The sequence below is a fragment of the Thalassophryne amazonica genome, chromosome 4 (genome assembly GCF_902500255.1).
Source record: "Thalassophryne amazonica chromosome 4, fThaAma1.1, whole genome shotgun sequence".
Taxonomy (NCBI): Eukaryota; Metazoa; Chordata; class Actinopteri; order Batrachoidiformes; family Batrachoididae; genus Thalassophryne; species Thalassophryne amazonica.
In genome coordinates, this window is record NC_047106.1 from 36976157 (window position 1) to 36995197 (window position 19041).

At 43.3% G+C, this 19041-nt stretch overlaps 1 long non-coding RNA gene across 1 annotated transcript in view; it reads right to left on the reverse strand.

Moving 5' to 3' along the window:
* Positions 1-16281: 16281 nt before the first annotated feature.
* The window catches only part of LOC117509144, a 14327-nt gene continuing 11567 nt past the window's right edge, over positions 16282-19041 (reverse strand). Inside the window, exons 2-3 of the long non-coding RNA XR_004560267.1 lie at positions 18738-18742; positions 16282-16492 (exon numbers count right to left, since the gene is read on the reverse strand). This is a non-coding gene — a long non-coding RNA (uncharacterized LOC117509144). The remainder of the gene's footprint in view (positions 16493-18737; positions 18743-19041) is intronic.

Consider the following 19041-nt stretch of genomic DNA (forward strand, 5'->3'; position numbering starts at 1 on the left):
CGTCCCTCTCTCGTGAACAAGACCCCGAGATACTTAAACTCCTCCACTTGAGGCAAGGACACTCCACTGACCTGAAGAGGGCAAAGCACCTTGTTCCAGTAGAGAACCATGGCCTCAGATTTGGAGGTGATTTTCATCCCAGATACTTCACACTCTGCTGCAAACTGCCCCAGTGCACGCTGAAGGTCCTAATTTGACGAAGCCAACAGAACCACATCGTCCGCAAACAGCAGAGACGAGATTCTGTGGTTCCCAAACCAGACCCCCTCTACAACCTGACTGCGCCTAGAAATTCTGTCCATAAAGATAATGAACAGAACCGGTGACAAAGGGCAGCCCTGGTCGGAGGCCAACATGCACTGGAAACAGGCTTGACTTACTACCGGCAGTGCAAACCAAGCTCCTGCTGCGATCGTACAGGAACCGGATAGTCCTTAACAAAGGACCCCGGACTCCGTACTCCCGGAGCACCCCCCACAGGGTGCCTTGAGAGACAGGGTCGAACGCCTTCTCCAGATCCACAAAACACATGTGGACTGGCTGAGCGAACTCCCATCAACTCTTGAGCACCCAATGGAGCGTGTAGAGCTGATCCAGTGTGCCGCGACCAGGACGAAAACCACACTGCTCCTCCTGAATCCGAGGTTCAACTATTGGTCGAATTCTCCTCTCCAGTACTCTGGAATAGACCTTACCAAGGAGGCTGAGGAGTGTGATCCCCCTGTATTTGGAACACACCCTCCAGTCCCCCTTCTTAAACAGAGGGACCACCACCCCGGTCTGCCAGTCCAGAGACACTGTCCCCGACTGCCATGCGATGTTGCAGAGGCGTGTCAACCAAGACAGTCCCACAACATCCAGACACTTAAGGTACTCCGGACAGATTTCATCCACCCCAGGAACCTTGCCACCGAGGAGCCTTCTGACCACCTCGGTGACTTCAGCCTGGGTGATGGATGAGTCCGCCTCTGAGTCCCCAGTCTCTGCTTCCTCTTCGGAAGACGTGACAATGAGATTGAGCAGATCCTCGAAGTATTCCTTCCACCACCCGACAACATCCCCAGTCGGTCATAAGTATACACATTTTTCCATAAAATACACTGTATTGGCCTGAATATGACAAGGATTTGTTTGTTTTTTTCATAAAATACATCTGCACAATATGCTGTTGTCTTCGGGGACAGTATGACTTGATATTAAGGTCCAGACAGGGTGGTGGCCTAGCAGGTCTCAGTTCAAAACCACCCTTGCTCAATTTCCATGTATTCTGGATCCATTTCGAATCTCCTGTGGCGACCCTGAATGAAAAATGGGAGAAGCCAAAGGGACTTCCGAAGCCATAAACTCACTCACTCACTCACCTATCTTCAACCGCTTACTCTAATTAAGGGTCACAGAAGCCATAAACTGTCCTTATATATTTAATACAGGCACAATGGACCTGTAGTTACATAAATACACATTCATCATCGCAGGTGAGACACCTGTTAGTTGTATACACTGCTGAATGTAAAGCCATTATCAGTTTCATGTAATTGTAATAGCATTATAAACACATTTATTGACTTTAACGATTGTGGTTGTGGCTGCTTAGCTGCAGCATTTCTCTCATTGCATGTTGTGACAATTATGTGTTGTATTTTTTTTGTTAGTATGGCCAAAGCAGATGGTCGCCCTACTGAGTCTGGTCTGCTTGTGGGTTCTTCCTGTAAAAAGAAAACACACACACACAAAAAAGCCAGTGTGCTTGCTCAACAGTGATGCCGGTAGCGCGTTACTTAGTAATGCGTTACTCTAACCACTTTTTTTAGTAACGAGTAATCTAACGCGTTAATCTTTCCAAATCAGTAATCAGATTAAAGTTACTTCTCCAAGTCACTGTGTGTTACTATTATTTTTGCATTGTGGGTCGATAGCAGCATTAAACTTGGTCCGTGGGCAGGGGGTCAGGGTTCGACTGAACTGCCCACTTTAAGCGAGCTGTGAGCTTTTCATCCGCGGTTTTCTGGAGTAGTTACGACTCGTGCTCACCTCTTAAAGCGCAGAGACAACAGCACACCTGCACTGAGCTTTACAGAGATATTTTTATGCTTTTTTTTCTCCTTTATTTAGAATTCTGAGCTGAGCTGCTCCGTATCTGGTCATTAAAAACAGCTGATTCTGTCAACAGCTAACACTTATTTTCCACTCAAATGCACCTAAACTCTCTTTCTGAGGACCACATGATGTGAAAACGCAATAAAACTTTCTTACCTGTAAATCTGGTCATGTTCTCTGCATAAATAAATGTTATCCATTCTTTGTGCTCAAACGCCAAAGCAGGGGTGAATCCAGATGGAATGGGGGCGTGGGGCAAGGATGTGCCCCCCCCACAACACCCCTAGATTAAAGGTCCAGTTTTGAAGCCTTTTTTTTTTTAATACAACTACAATACAAATACAATTATTATTATAATAATAATTTCAATAAGTAAAATGAGAGACAATTTAAATGTTAGAAAAATGTTAGAATTTAATAGTTTATAAACTAGAAGCACTCAGAGAGTGCAAACCTCCACCAAGGCCATGGGGTCACTGACGCCATAACATCTACACTCCGTGGAATCATTGAACCTAAAAAAGTCTAACAATGATGTTTGCTCAATAGTAAAAAATGTTTCATCTGCTGGGACTGGATAGCATGTATCCTTAGCGCTTGGCATCACAGTTTATTGCAACTTGCACCTTTCCCAGAAGCTACTGTCATCTGAGCACTGATATTGATATTGCATGTGCTTATAGACAAAAACAAGAGACAAAATTCAATTTATTTTTCAACTAAACTGCAAATATATGAATTGTTTAACATTTATGAAACACTTCTCTAAACAAGGCCATGGGGTCACTGACCCGAGATTCCCTCCTTGGCACAGTGATCTATTTTTTTTTTGTCTCTTTCTCTAAAATTGTATATAATAATCATTAGATTATTAATATATAAACAAAAATAAATGTAAGAAATATTACAATTTGAAAACAAATGCACCCGAACCTGATGACAGCTGCAACTGCTTAATGCTAACTTTTAACATTGAAAATGCCATAGACATGCTAATGCGTTAGCATCGGGATCCGGATCGTGATCTGGATCACCACTAAAATGTAATCACTTGTTCCTCTTGTCATTTCCAACCACTCCACAAAATTTCATCAAAATCCATTCAAAACTTTTTGAGTTATCCTGCTGACAAACACACAGACAGACAAACAAACAAATGTGACCAAAAACATAACTTTGTTGGCGGAGGTAACAATGTAGGTTAGAAATGACAAGTTTTACTGTTACAGTGCAAGAAAGAGGTCTTTATTTTACTTTTTACAAAACGTATTTATTTTCATTGAAGCCAAGAAAGGGTGACTATAAAGTGAGTTTTGGCAAAACAAGTATCATTGTCATGTTGAGGTGGCAGAGGGTTGTTGTCGGCAGCTGTGGAAAGTAACTAAAAAAGTAACTAGTAATCTAACTTAGTTACTTTTACAATTGAGTAATCAGTAAAGTAACTTACTTTTTCAAGGAGTAATCAGTAATTGGATTACTTTTTCAAAGTAACTATGGCAACACTATTGCTCAGTGGGTGGGTAAGGTCTAGACCTCGCTAGTGTGTAGCACTTTGAGGTGACTTGCGTGGTGATTTTGCGTTGCATAGATAAACTGAAAGAAGGTTGTCACTCAACCAGCAAAGAGGGACCACATCTTAAAATTAAGTCCACAGCAACTGGACTTCTTGTTGGTTTGTAAGCAGTTTCACCCCAACCAATTCAGAAGTTGGATAACTTTAAAATATCAGGGCCTTGTTTTAACTTTTTTTTTTTGCGTGTGCTTTACGTTATTTGTTCATCTATTATGCATTATTAACATTTAACTATCTTTTTTTCCAGCTCCTGGATCTAAAATGACCGCAGTGCCTTATATTCTGACAGTAAATCTTTTTACTTCCAAGACTTTAACAGTCTTACACGGAAAGTTAATAAATGGTAAATGGACTGCATTTATATAGCGCTGTTCCATCTGCATCAGACACTCAAAGCACTTTACAATATTGCCTCACATTCACCCATATGTGAGGGTGATGCCATACAAGGCGCTCACTACACTACACCCCAATAGGGGACTTAAGACCTTGCCCAAGGGCCCTTAGTGATTTTCCAGTCAGGCTGGGATTTGAACTGAGGATCTTCTGGTCTCAAGCCCAACGCCTTAACTGTCACCTCCCAATGGCCTCTAACAGAAAAATACCCAACACCCGACTTTCCAGTTCGGGGTTTTCACGTATCCCATAATCCCTTGCGTGCCAGAGAGTCGCTGCAGTCAAAACAACATAGAGAATCCACATGATGACAGTTGTAAATGAATATTATACTACAAAAATGTCTTTTTTTTATGCTTTTCATCACGTTAATAAGAGACTGCTGCATGATACCCTGAAAACTTGCTAAAACAATTATAACAAATAATCCATGTCTGCTACCTTTAATCTGCATGGAATTTAATCAGCGCAAATCGAATTTCGGACATCTTATATATATTAGTCTGGAACAAAGAGGACAAACAGTGTTGTAAAGAACAATAATCAAGACGTTAAAGAGCAAACTTCACTTTCCCCCAGAACGACATGATCAGGAAGCGAGCGTAGCTCACAGCAGCTCCCACTGAAAATAACAGAGAGACAGACTGTGATTCTTGAATGTTTACATAAACGCAATAACGATGTCTATAAACCCAGAGAATATATTCATGAGAGTTTTAGGCACAATATAAAAATAGTTTTATGTTGCGATGTTAATTGTGTTGTCTGTGTGCAGCGGTTAAAGTGAAGTGTGATCAGAGCGTCTCAATGCAGTTCTCAATGTTACTGAGATCTCACAGCGCGGCGACCTCTCCGAAGTTTTGCGGGATTTGAAACCTGAAAAGTCTCAATGGAAAACCACCGAACACCCATCCATTGTAAACCAATGGCTCTAATATAGAACCACCCAACACCCACCTTTCCTCGACCAACAGAAGCCACTGATGGCAAGAAGAGAGGACCAATGGCTCAATAAAGATTATATAAGGACTTACGCAGGCCTTATTACAGTTAACTGTTATTACAAAGACCTTGCTACAAAGAGCTACTCAAAATATACACCAAACTTTAAAGGGAATTAAAAACACCTTGCAGAAGAAATTTGATCACAGGGGCAAACAAGTTGTACAAAGATGAGTCACATGACATCACAAGATCTGGGAACAGTTCAAAGATGAAACCTGTCGTTTTCCAGTAAACGTGTCTGTAAATGAACAAACTTCCATCTTGTCCTGTTGGTTTTCCTTCATTCATTTCTCAAACCATCTGTCCAGCATTCAGTGCTTTCAGTGTCAGAAACATCTCAGACAGGCGTGTAGATGTACACGAACACCACGATCAGAAGGTTCAGGATTGTGGCCACCATACCCACAAGGCCGAGCATGTGGTCGGAGTCTATCGTGCATCGGGGTGAATCGGGAACAACAGGATCAACTACCTGAGAAACAGAGAGAGATGAAGAATATCTACACCTGCACACCAACCATTCAGTCACTTGTCATTACATTTTGTAGCCACTTAGAGGTGCCATCACCACACCTCCCCTTGGAAGCCAAAAGAAATCTCAACGTCCATCCCTTCTCCAATAAATCATACAATTTCTAATCAATCTTTGATTGTGTTAACAGTAGACAAATAAAATCAGAGGTAGCTGATCTTCGCAATTTATACATTTTATCTATTTATTTATACATTTATTTTATTTTAAATACATTTATTTTAATCTTCATGCAAATTATTGATGAACATGAATTATGAAAGTGACATCTTTTTCAAATGCAAAGATTACACATTTCTGCAAAGCATTCAAGACACGTTTTGACTGAAATTCTTTGTTGAAAAGCATTGCATCTTTTTCTTAAACATACAAACATGTCTGTTTTGAACTTTACATGTTTTAGCAATATCCTGCAGCCTACCTGAATCTTCCAAACATTGCAGCAGCAAAAGCCTGTTTAATGTTCCCAAAGTAGTCAAATGAATTAAACTTTTCATGTAAGTTTTCATGAAGTTTTTTGTAAAGTTCTGCACTGCCCCTTCTAAGACTCCTTGCCCTCCAGCTGAGAAGCTTTGATCAATACCCAACTGATCAATACCCAATCAACTTGAGGAGCCTATTCACTCTTACAGTGGGCATCACATATTATATTAGTATGTTATATTTGGCTTTGAGAGCTCTTCCCTCCCAATAAGAAAGTCCCGGATTCAAAGTCACCACCACCGATCTCCATCAACATGGATTTGTGAGGGCATCACCAAGTCAACCTGTGGACCGCTGTAGGCACAAAAAATGGGAGCAGCAACAAGATGAAATTTCCCATACAATATCTCATAAAGTCTGGCGGCAGCGTTGTGCCAGCACAGTTGTGTTCCTGTCTGATCAGATAATGGTTAACAGTGTAGGTGCAATGAGCTTTGCTCCAAAACTGGACAAATGTGTGGACGACGTGTTCAATGTGTACTTGAAATTTACCTCTCTGCTGACTCGCTTTCCTCTGTCATCCTTCTGTTCCGTGGGTGCATGCTCCATTTTACACCTCCAGAGTCGCACAGGTCAAAGTAAAAACTATTTCAGTCCAGTTCCCAAAAGTGCAAAGCTCCAGTTATTTTGCAAGAACTTCGTGCAGCACTGATAGTCGTCTTTGGAGTAAATGGGGTCACTGAATTCAATTTATTTTATTTATATAGCACCGAATCACATCAATGCTGCCTGGAGGCGCTTCACACGAGTAAAGATGTAACCTTACCAACCCTCCAACCTTAAGTTGAATAAGACGAAGCAGACTGGTGCGTTCGGTCTGCAGTGATGCAGGCTGAGGAGCTGCTCAGCTGTCTGACCACGATATCTGTGCCCAGTCATTTATAGTTGGCTCGTAGCTCCCTCTCTTGCTGCGTCTCCTGTGGGTAACGTTTCTGAGGGAGCGAAGAGGCCTCACGTAGTTGGCGGTGACGTCACAAACACCCTCGTGCATGCGTGTCCGTGTCTGTGCACTCTGATTGTAGGATGGATGCAACTGTATTTGTATCTGAACTTTAACGAACTTTCCACTGCTTTGTACTTCAGGATATTCTTCTTGTCGTTTTTTTTTTGCTGATGATCTTAAACTTATCAACTAGAAATTAGGGAGAAATGCACACGGAAATATTTACATCTTCATGTTTAAAGCAGACTGTGTAAAAATGTTTGCCAAAGGAAGACTATGTTAATCCGTGACGGTCTGTTGAGGCTTCATTAAAAGCACAACTGGGGGTCAAACGTGAAGCTTGCATCATGCTGCATCTGACTCTCTCGAACTTGTTGGATTCAGCATGTAAGAAAACAGAAAACAACACTCCATAGAAGGGTTTTTTCCTGTGCAAAATCTGGTGCTTTTACCATAAAATGCACAATTAGAAAACAAAGTGTCACATGAAACAAATAAACATTGGGATGGGGGGGGTCCATCCCTTCTCCAATAGAGCATACAATTTCTAATCAACCTTTGATTGTGTTAACAGTAGACAAATAAAACCAGAGGTAACTGATCTTCTCAATTTATACTTGTATTTTATTAATACATTTACTTTTGTTTATTTTAAATACATTTATTTTAATCTTCACGCAAATTATTGTTGAACATGAATTATGAAAGTGACAAATATTTTTTAAAAGCAAAAATTACAAATTTCGGCAAAGCATTCAAGAAAGGTTTTGACTGAAATTCTTTGTTGGCGGGGGGGGGGGGGGGGGGGTCTGTGATGATGCTCAGACATTAGCAGTGTGTACTCCTTTTCCACTACTGTAACACAGGGACTAAAAAAACAGGATTAATTACATCTGCCAAGGATGTAAGAAAATAATGGCTGTTTATTTATTTATTTATTCATGTCTGTCAGCAGGATTCCATCAAAACTATTGCACGGATGTTGACAAAATCTTCACCACAGATAGATATTAGGCCATGAAAAAACCCATTACATTTTGGACGTGATCCGGATCTGGATTCTGGATCAAGTTTCAATTTATAGAGGCTTTGAAAGATTGCTGGTAGCAGGATTACGTCAAAACTACTGCACGGATTCTGACAAAAGTTTCAATACCAATACATATTAGACCATGGAAGACTCCGTTAAATTTAGGAGGTGATCCGGATCCATGTCCGGATTCTGGCTCAAGATTTCACTTTATATATGAAGGATGATATCAAAACTACTTCACAGATTCTCACAAAATTTGCACCACAGATAAATATTAGGGCACAGAAGACTTTTTGGAGGTGATCTGGATCCGGATTAGCAGACGTCAGAAATCCCTGATTGCTCTTGTTGAAAATGCCTTTAAAAGGTATAAGTGAGAAAAAGACAAATAAATACTGAAAAACCGTAGAACTGCTCTGATTGGTTTGTGATAAAATGTATAATAAAACCTTAACTTTATCATTTATAAAGGTGCTTGCTGGAACATGTTTCTTACGGCAATAAGTGAAGAACTAGATGCTGTATATGTGTTGTTTGTCTGAGTGGGAATTGTGAACATCGCAGTTGACTCTTGTGGTTCCAGACGCTCTGTAGCTTAAGCACCAAACAGATCCTGGTGCATCCAGAAACCATAAATATGAGAGAAAATCATTGTGACTTCAGTGGGTATTTTCCTTCAAGGCCCCTGAGGGAAGTGTTACACTCAAGAGGCAACTAGGACATTACATTACTGTTTATATAAAAACATCTTTACTTGTTCCAGTGACAGTGGCTTGAGGCTCCAAACCAGGGATGTGGATCCTGCTCGAGTGAGCAAACTAAGTAAAGATTCAAACAGGAACACAGTAAATAACGGACTAAGGCAAAAGCTCAAGTGTTTGAGGTTTCCAAAGTGAGGACGGTATGAGATAAACAACACTATGCCGAGAGACGGTTAGTAAATCCCACTTGATCGTACGTTACAGTTGCACTCAGATTTATGCTGGAGACTTTAGTTCATGGCTCTGTGCATGTGCACGTGCACCAGAGGTCAGCTGCCCACATTAGTGAGGTCAGGGGCTGTCTCTTGGGGTGCCTGAGGACACACTGTTAGCTTATCTGGATGAATGAGTGCGGCTGTACACAGCACAGGTCTGCCAAAGCCTTTTTCTGTCCAAAAACATCTGCACCATGGATGACGTGTTTATACAAACTACTAGTGCATTAAAGATAACTTGGAACGAGGACATGGTAAACTACGGACAAACTGGAAAGACATACAGGACGTTGGGCAACCGTAGTACTGAGTGCTCAGTTTGAGCCCTGTTGTGAAGTTATACAATGTCTATGCAAAAAAAAAAAAATTATTTTAATTTTTGTTACCGTTTAAGTCATAAAAATGATTTTCTTCAGCATCACTATAATTTTGTTTATTATTTATATAAAGGATTTACAATGTTTAATCACTGATATTAACGAAATTCACTTTTTTTATGGAAAGAATTTAGGATTTTGACCTATGTGGGCTAAAATAGTGACAAGATATCATAACAGTTCCTATGGCAACGTCATAGAAGATGGTATAACTGTGACTGAAAATGACTGAAAGTGACGGATGTGGCTAGTATACAGTGCATCTAGAAAGTATTAACAGCGCTTCACTTTTCCCACATTTTTATGTTACAGTCTTATTTCAAAATGGAAGAAATGTTTTTTTCTCCCTCAGAATTCTACACACAATACCCCATAATAACAATGTGAAAATGTTTTTTTTTGTAAATGTATTAAAAATAAAAATATCTAAGAAATCATATGTACATTAGTTTTCACAGTCTTTGCCATGAAGCTCACTGATCATCCTTAAGATGTTTCTGCAGCTTAATTGGGGTCCACCTGGACTAAATTCAGTTGATTGGACATGATTTGGAAAGGCACACATCTGATTAATTACAGTGGTATGTAAAAGTTTGGACACCCCTGATGATTTCCATGGTTTTCCTTTATAAATCATTGGTTGTTTGGATCAGCAATTTCAGTTCTACATATCATATAGCAGATGAACACACTGATATTTGAGAAGTGAAATGAAGTTTCTAGTATTTACAGTAAGTGTGTAATAATAGCGTACGTGCCACCTGAAGTCTGGGTGGAAAGCAAGCGCGGGGTGGGGGGGTCATGGTAGGGCGAGCGCTGTGGTCCGCTCTTTTGAAGACCTGCCATAACACACTGTTGGGTGTCGAATGACATCCATCAGTGTTAGCGCATCTCTGTGATGCGCTGATGTGCAGTGCCTGTGATCACAGTGTGAAGTCCAGAATGAGCATGATATCACAGATCCATTGTCAGTCCACCTCATGTGTCAGAGGATGTATCTGTAATATCAGGTTAAGATGGCTGTTAGGCCCCATCCAGACAGCCGCACTGCACTTCAGTGCATCACGGAAGCGCGCTGACTCGCTGTGACACACCGAGTATTGGTGTGATTGCCCATTTTTCACATCTAGTGCACATAATGATTGCACGCCACAGAGTTTGCACATTACAATATTTCCTTCACCCACTCCAAACAGGATGCGGGGGTGGGGGGGTCCAGCTCATTGGGGCACAATGGGGATGCGCCAACGCGATCAGACTGCTCCAAATGATGGGTTTCCATTTCGGTTGCTATTTCGTATGCCAGTTCAAATGCCATTTAAAGAAGCAGTCACACAACAGTACAACCGCCATACAAATATTCCCCAGTTTGAATGCAGCACAACAGTAGTGTTCCTGTTCTCTACATTCGTGCTGGCTGTGCGAATTTGGCGTAGTTTCCTAAGTGCCACACGAATGTTGAATGAAAAATGAATATTGACGACCTGAAGCTGGCCAACGACCTGAACGTCTTCTATTCACGCTTTGAAGACAAGGACTCACACCTCCCCACCCCCCACACAACTGGATATTCAAACACTCTGGACCTCCCCCCTCTCACTGCTGCCCTCTCGGTCCAAGAGGAGGACGTGAGGAGACATTTCAAAAGGCTAAATCCACGTAAGGCCCCGGGCCCAGACTGTGTCTCTCCTGCCACCCTGAGACACTGTGCTGATGAGCTGGCCCCAGTCTTCACGGGGATGTTCAACACCTCCCTGGAGTCATGCCATGTTCCAGTCTGTTTCAAGTCCTCAATCATAATTCCAGTCCCCAAGAAACCACGCGTCACTTCCTGACGGACCGGAGTCAGCGTGTGAGGCTGGGAAAAAATGTCAAACACTCGGGCTCTCAGCACAGGATCTCCACAGGGCTGTGTCCTTTCCCCTCTGCTCTTCTCCCTCTACACTAACTGCTGCACCTCCAGCCACGACTCCGTAAAGCTCATCAAGTTTGCGGACGACACCACCCTCATCGGACTCATTTCAGATGGGGATGAGTCTGCCTACAGGAGGGAGGTGGACCGGCTGGTGACCTGGTGCAGCAGCAACAACTTGGAACACAATGCCCAGAAAACAGTGGAGATGATCGTGGACTTCAGGAAAGCCACAGCCCCCCCGCCCTCCCTCGCCCTCACCAACAGCCCCATCACCACTGTGGTCTGTCATCGCTTCCTTGGCACCACCATCACCCAGTACCTCAAGTGGGAGTCAACCATCAGCTCCCTCATCAAGAAGGCCCAGCAGAGGATGTACTTTCTGCGGCAGCTGAAGAAGGCCAAGCTGCCTGTCCAGCTGATGGTGCAGTTCTACACGGCCATCATCGAGTCCATCCTCTGCTCCTCCATCACAGTGTGGTACGCCGGGACCACAGCCAGGGACAGACACAGACTACAGCGCATTGTGGCCTCTGCTGAGAAGGTGATCAGCTGTAGCCTTCCATCTCTCCACGACCTGCACATCTCCAGGACTCTGGGCTGAGCAGGTCAGATCACAGCTGACCCTTCTCACCCTGCACACGGTCTATTCAAACCACTCCCCTCGGGCAGGAGGCTACGGTCCATCCGGACCAGAACCTCCCGCCATAAGAACAGTTTCTTCCCCTCTGCCGTTAGACTCATGAACACCTCATAACTCAGTCACCTTAAGCTTAACTCTGTCACTTTATCATGGGTCACTTTAGACAATGTACTTTGGTTTTTAAGTGCACTCCTCCCACTGCACTGTTTTTTCTGTTTCTCTGTTTTTCTGTTGCACACAGCCTTTCATATTTCATATTTCTTTTTTTTATCTTTTATTTTATCTTATTTTGACACATATGTTATATTTTATCCTAGCATTTTCTCTCTTCTTAATGTTGCACCATTGTACCGAAGCAAATTCCTAGTCTGTGAATCCTGTTCACTGACAATGGCAATAAACTTCTTATGATTCTGATTCTGATTCTGAATGCTGTCCTAGGAATTTGAATGCAGCTCGAATGCAGTTTGACTGCAGGGTGAACTGCATGAATGATGTTTGAATATCCATTCGTATGGCAGTAAGAATGCGGTATGACTGCAACTCCACTGCCATTCAAATGTTTTCTAGCATGAGTGACACACAAATGTGCCAACTGCTGTAGGAATGCTGTACGAGGTGAGTGCAGCACTCCAAAAACTGTCCCTCTAAAAAAAAAAAAAAAAAATCTGAAATCTAGTCAGATTGTCTTGTATTAAGCCAAAAAAAAAATGCCAATGGGGTAAGAAAATTTACTTTGTTAGAATTCTCAAAATTAGTCAAATGTGTAGGCACTGAATAATCAAAATGTGCCTTAACTCTAGACAGAATTCTTATTTTTCTCTGTCTTAAAATAAGGGAAGCAATCTGCTTCCTTTGCTTGTTACTAGTTAAATACAGCTTGATATCAGCTGTAAAAACTTATTAAGAAAAAGTTACATACATTTTCCCAAAATAAGACTTTTTTTTGCTTATGTAAAAAATGGTTGACAAGATTACACTCAACAAAAATAGAAACACAACACTTTTGGTTTTGCTCCCATTTTGTATGAAATGAACTCAAAGATCTAAAACTTTTTCCACATACACAATATCACCATTTCCCTCAAATATTGTTCACAAACCAGTCTAAATCTGTGATAGTGAGCACTTCTCCTTTGCTGAGATAATCCATCCCACCTCACCATAAAAGGCCACTCTGAAAGGTGCAGTTTTATCACACAGCACAATGCCACAGATGTCGCAAGATTTGAGGGAGTGTGCAATTGGCATGCTGACAGCAGGAATGTCAACCAGAGCTGTTGCTCGTGTATTGAATGTTCATTTCTCTACCATAAGCCGTCTCCAAAGGCGTTTCAGAGAATTTGGCAGTACATCCAACCAGCCTCACAACCGCAGACCACGTGTAACCACACCAGCCCAGGACCTCCACATCCAGCATGTTCACCTCCAAGATCGTCTGAGACCAGCCACTTGGACAGCTGCTGAAATCGGTTTGCATAACCAAAGAATTTCTGCACAAACTGTCAGAAACCGTCTCAGGGAAGCTCATCTGCATGCTCATCGTCCTCATCGGGGTCTCGACCTGACTCCAGTTCGTTGTCGTAACCGACTTGAGTGGGCAAATGCTCACATTCACTGGCGTTTGGCACGTTGGAGAGGTGTTCTCTTCACAGATGAATCCCGGTTCACACTGTCCAGGGCAGATGGCAGACAGTGTGTGTGGTGTCGTGTGGGTGAGCGGTTTTCTGATGTCAATGTTGTGGATCGAGTGGCCCATGGTGGCGGTGGGGTTATGGTATGGGCAGGTGTCTGTTATGGACGAAGAACACAGGTGCATTTTATTGATGGCATTTTGAATGCACAGAGATACCGTGACGAGATCCTGAGGCCCATTGTTGTGCCATACATCCAAGAATATCACCTCATGTTGCAGCAGGATAATGCACGGCCCCATGTTGCAAAGATCTGTACACAATTCTTGGAAGCTGAAAATGTCCCAGTTCTTGCATGGCCGGCATACTCACCGGACATGTCACCCATTGAGCATGTTTGAGATGCTCTGGACCGGCGTATACGACAGCGTGTACCAGTTCCTGCCAATATCCAGCAACTTTGCACAGCCATTGAAGAGGAGTGGACCAACATTCCACAGGCCACAATTGACAACCTGATCAACTCTATGCGAAGGCGATGTGTTGCACTGCATGAGGCAAATGGTGGTCACACCAGATACTGACTGGTATCCCCCCCAATAAAACAAAACTCTAAGGCACACCTGTGCACTAATCATGGTGTCTAATCAGCATCTTGATATGGCACACCTGTGAGGTGGGATGGATTATCTCAGCAAAGGAGAAGTGCTCACTATCACAGATTTAGACTGGTTTGTGAACAATATTTGAGGGAAATGGTGATATTGTGTATGTGGAAAAAGTTTTAGATCTTTGAGTTCATCTCATACAAAATGGGAGCAAAACCAAAAGTGTTGCGTTTATATTTTTGTTGAGTGTATTTTCTATTTAGACAAAACTTAAGTCAAATTTTCTTTAAAGAAGTCTTTTTTTTCCTTTCTTAGATATCAGTTTTTGCAGTGAGTTCCAATGCAGCCCAAATTGCATGAATGTCGTTTGAATGACCATTCATGCAATTCGTGCTCTAGTGTGACGGGGACATCAGGGAGAGAGAGAAGAACCTTCCAGAAGGACAACCATCTCTGCAGCGATCATTGCACTTATTCCACAGAACCACATTACCTGAATATTTGAAAAGTGAAGCCATTTGTTGTATTTATATAATAATAATACGAGGGCTGTCAATAAAGTAACGGTCCTTTTTATTTTTTTCAAAAACTATATGGATTTCATTCATATGTTTTTACGTCAGACATGCTTGAACCCTCGTGCGCATGCGTGAGTTTTTCCACGCCTGTCGGTGACGTCATTCGCCTGTGAGCACTCCTTGTGGGAGGAGTCGTCCAGCCCCTCGTCGGAATTCCTTTGTCTGAGAAGTTGCTGAGAGACTGGCGCGTTGTTTGATCAAAAATTTTTCTAAACCTGTGAGACACATCGAAGTGGACACGGTTCGAAAAATTAAGCTGGTTTTCAGTGAAAATTTTAACGGCTGATGAGAGATTTTGAGGTGATTCTGTCGCTTTAAGGACTTTTCACGGTGCGAGACGTCGCGCTGCGCTCTCAGGCGGCGTCATCAGCCTGTTCAAGCTGAAAACCTCCACATTTCAGGCTCTGTTGATCCAGGACGTCGTGAGAGAACAGAGAAGTTTCAGAAGAAGTCGGTTTCAGCATTTTATCCGGATATTCCACTGTTAAAGGAGATTTTTTTAATGAAAGACGTGCGGAGGGATCCGCGTGTCGGGACGCAGCCGACGCGGTGCGGCGGCACAGGAAAAACACCTCCGTGTTGATAACCATTTGTAAAATCCAGGCGGCTTTTGATGGCTTTCAGTGGAGTGAGTATATGAGAAATTGTTTAACAGGCAGGACATGTTCCAACTTGTCCTTAAGGCTTTCAACAGAGGTGTTTTTCCTGTGGCGGAGCGTCGCGGCGGCTGCGTCCAGACGCGCGGACCCGTCTGCACGTCTTTCATTAAAAAAATCTCCTTTAACAGTGGAATATCCGGATAAAATGCTGAAACCGACTTCTTCTGAAACTTCTCTGTTCTCTCACGACGTCCTGGATCAATAGAGCCTGAAATGTGGAGGTTTTCAGCTTGAACAGGCTGACGACGCCGCCCGAGAGCGCTGCGCGACGTCTCGCACCGTGAAAAGTCCTTAAAGCGACAGTCTCACCTCAAAATCTCTCATCAGCCGTTAAAATTTTCACTGAAAACCAGCTTAATTTTTCGAACCGTGTCCACTTCGATGTGTCTCACAGGTTTAGAAAAAATTTTGATCAAACAACGCGCCAGTCTCTCAGCAACTTCTCAGACAAAGGAATTCCGACGAGGGGCTGGACGACTCCTCCCACAAGGAGTGCTCACAGGCGAATGACGTCACCGACAGGCGTGGAAAAACTCACGCATGCGCACGAGGGTTCAAGCATGTCTGACGTAAAAACATATGAATGAAATCCATATAGTTTTTGAAAAAAATAAAAAGGACCGTTACTTTATTGACAGCCCTCGTAATAAAAATTCATGTTTGGGGAAATTTTATACTTAAAATAATCAGAAAAGTTGAGCTAGTATTTATAGCATTCATGATTTGCACGAATAAACAGGGAGACTCAGTGAAAGTAGTGTTTTGTAAATTTTATTAGCATTGTTGTAATCATACATTATAAACAATATATGAATGTACACTAAATTTCAACTGCATCATAGATGGAAGCAAGGATACAAATATCACTATTAATACATCTGTTTTTTAATATATGCAGTTTTGCCCTCATTAGATAATAAAACTGTATTATTTGCTGAGTGAAACAAACATGAACAACAGTATGATTCAGTCATTCAGTGTTTCATTGGTCCTCCAGCCATTGCTGTCTTGGAATCTGACACAGTATGCCTAAATTACCATTTCTCCAAAAATAAATACAAAACAAAAACTGATCTGTTCTTCTGCCTTACTGGTCCCACTTGCCATTAAAGGGGTTATTTTTTCCAAGGAGCTAATAATGGTTATTAGGTGTCTTAACAACAGATATTAAAGTCTGTAGACAAAATATTTCATAGACTTCATACTTCGTAGGTGATACATCATATCAAAAAATTGCACACACAAAATTTGGGAACTTTAGAGTAACTTTTACACCCTGCCAAAGTCTCCACCTTGCTTTCTCAAGGAGTGGATCGGTACAGCTTCTGTCCTTGGGGGTAGGTTGGAATGTGGTCACACATCAGCACAATGTAGGAAAGGCTGGCTGAACTGATGCTAGTTTTGGACATGTTTAAAATTTTTTGGCCAGACACCCGGTTAAATCGTCCCAACTTGTCCTCTGGGTGAGACGACCGACCTGATGCAGTCTCCGTGTGATTCACTACCCAGTTTTCATTACAAGCACTGAAAGAGTTACCTGACATATCTTCTATCATGACACATAGTACCTGACATATCACCATCGTATGCAGTGGTGATGGTGATACACAGAGTTGCGCCGGGCTTTCCTCAAACTGTCACAAGCCAAGCACCGGTAGGGCCAAAGTGGCAGTATATCCAGTGAGCTCGGAGAGGGTCCACTAGTCCTAGCTAGGGTCCATGGGTCCAAGGGTCCAGTGGTCCTAACCTTTTTATATTATTTGATGGTGTATCTTACAACCCCAAACTGATTTTAAAGTTCACAAATAAATGTAATATTTTCAAATAGCTAACAAACCAGATCCAGTTTTGGTCAATTTACAAAAATAAAACATATGATTCTGTTGACATACACCATTAATCACTTTAATTGTACTATTGTCTATAAATCTGTTGAATTGAAAATCAACAAGCATGCTGAATCGAAATAAATGGACTGCATTTATATAGCACTTTTCCATCTGCATCAGATGCTCAAAGCGCTTTACAAATAATGCCTCACATTCTGTTGTGTGGGCCGCTGAAGAGGAGGTACTGCTGGCCAACCACCACCAGAGGGCGCCCTGCCTGGAGTGCGGGCTCCAGGCACCAGAGGGCGCTGCCGCCTCACAGGAGCAGCCAAGGTGACAGCTGTCACCTATCAACCGAGACAGCTGACATCCATCAGCAGAGGGGTATATCAGCTGGACGGCATCTCCACCTCATTGCCGAGATATCGCTCTACCAAGGAGGTAACGTATCCAGCCCAACGAATTGTCTTCTGACTATTGAATACTTTTGCCTTTGCACAGAAAGAGAGAAGAACAGCAGGAGACTGTATTTTGGGATAAGTACTCGCATTCCTGCACTACAGTGTTGTTGTTGATTAGAGGTGGAGGTGGTGTTTCCACCCTACGTGTTGCTGGGTGCAGCCGCACCCACATCTGACTGTTTCTGTTCCTCGCCAGCAGTACCGGATCCGACGAGTGGAGGCAGTGGCCACCTGGGAGTTCGGGACTTGGCGGCTCCAGTATTCCCGGGGTTCGGTGGCGGAGGAAATCGGGTGGTTCCGGTTCGACTCGGACAGACGTCTCCTATCGTCGAGCCTGCCCACACGACACCATTGGAATTGGTTATAACCACAATTGTAATCTGTTGTGTTTGTTGTGCGTATTCACAACAGTAAAGCTTTGTTATTTGACTTTCTCCATTGTCCGTTCATTTGCGCCCCCCTGTTGTGGGTCCGTGTTCCTACACTTTCACAACAGGATATCTCGGCCAGCGTCATGGATCCCGAGGGGCGTCAACCGGCTGTTGAACGGCCAACGGAAGAACAGGGCGCACAGGCGTCCGCAGGAGGGGTGATCGGTGAGTTGCAGCGGATCCTCACCGCTTTCACGACTCGGTTGGATTTGATGACCGAGCAGAACGCCCTCCTGAACCGCAGGGTGGAGGCTCTCGCCGCGCAGGTGGAAGCACGCCCTCCGGGCGCCGCTGCGGCTCTCCGTCCCGTCGACCCTGTGCGTAATAATGACGTTCCACTGGTCGTTCAACGACCCCTCCCTCCTTCCCCTGAAGCATACATAAGTCCCCCAGAGCCGTACGGAGGCTGTGTGGAGACGTGCACGGATTTCCTTATGCAGTGTTCGCTCGTCTTCGCACAGCGTCCCGTCATGTACGCGACCGACGCTAGCAAAGTAGCTTATGTGATAAATCTGCTTCGTGGTGAGGCACGCGCTTGGGCTACAGCGCTCTGGGAGCAGAATTCACGGCTCCTTCAGACATATGATGGGTTTGTGAGGGAGTTCAGAACAGTGTTCAATCACCCTAATAGAGGAGAGACCGCTTCAGCCGTGCTGCTGTCAATGAGACAGGGGCACCGGAGCGCAGCTGCCTATGCAGTCGACTTCCGCATCGCGGCTGCGAGGTCCGGCTGGAATAACACTGCCCTCCGCGCCGCCTTTGTAAACGGACTGTCGATGGTCCTCAAGGAGCACCTGGTGGCTAAGGACGAACCGCGGGATTTAGATGGGCTCATCAATCTTGTCATACGATTAGACAATCGGTTAGAAGA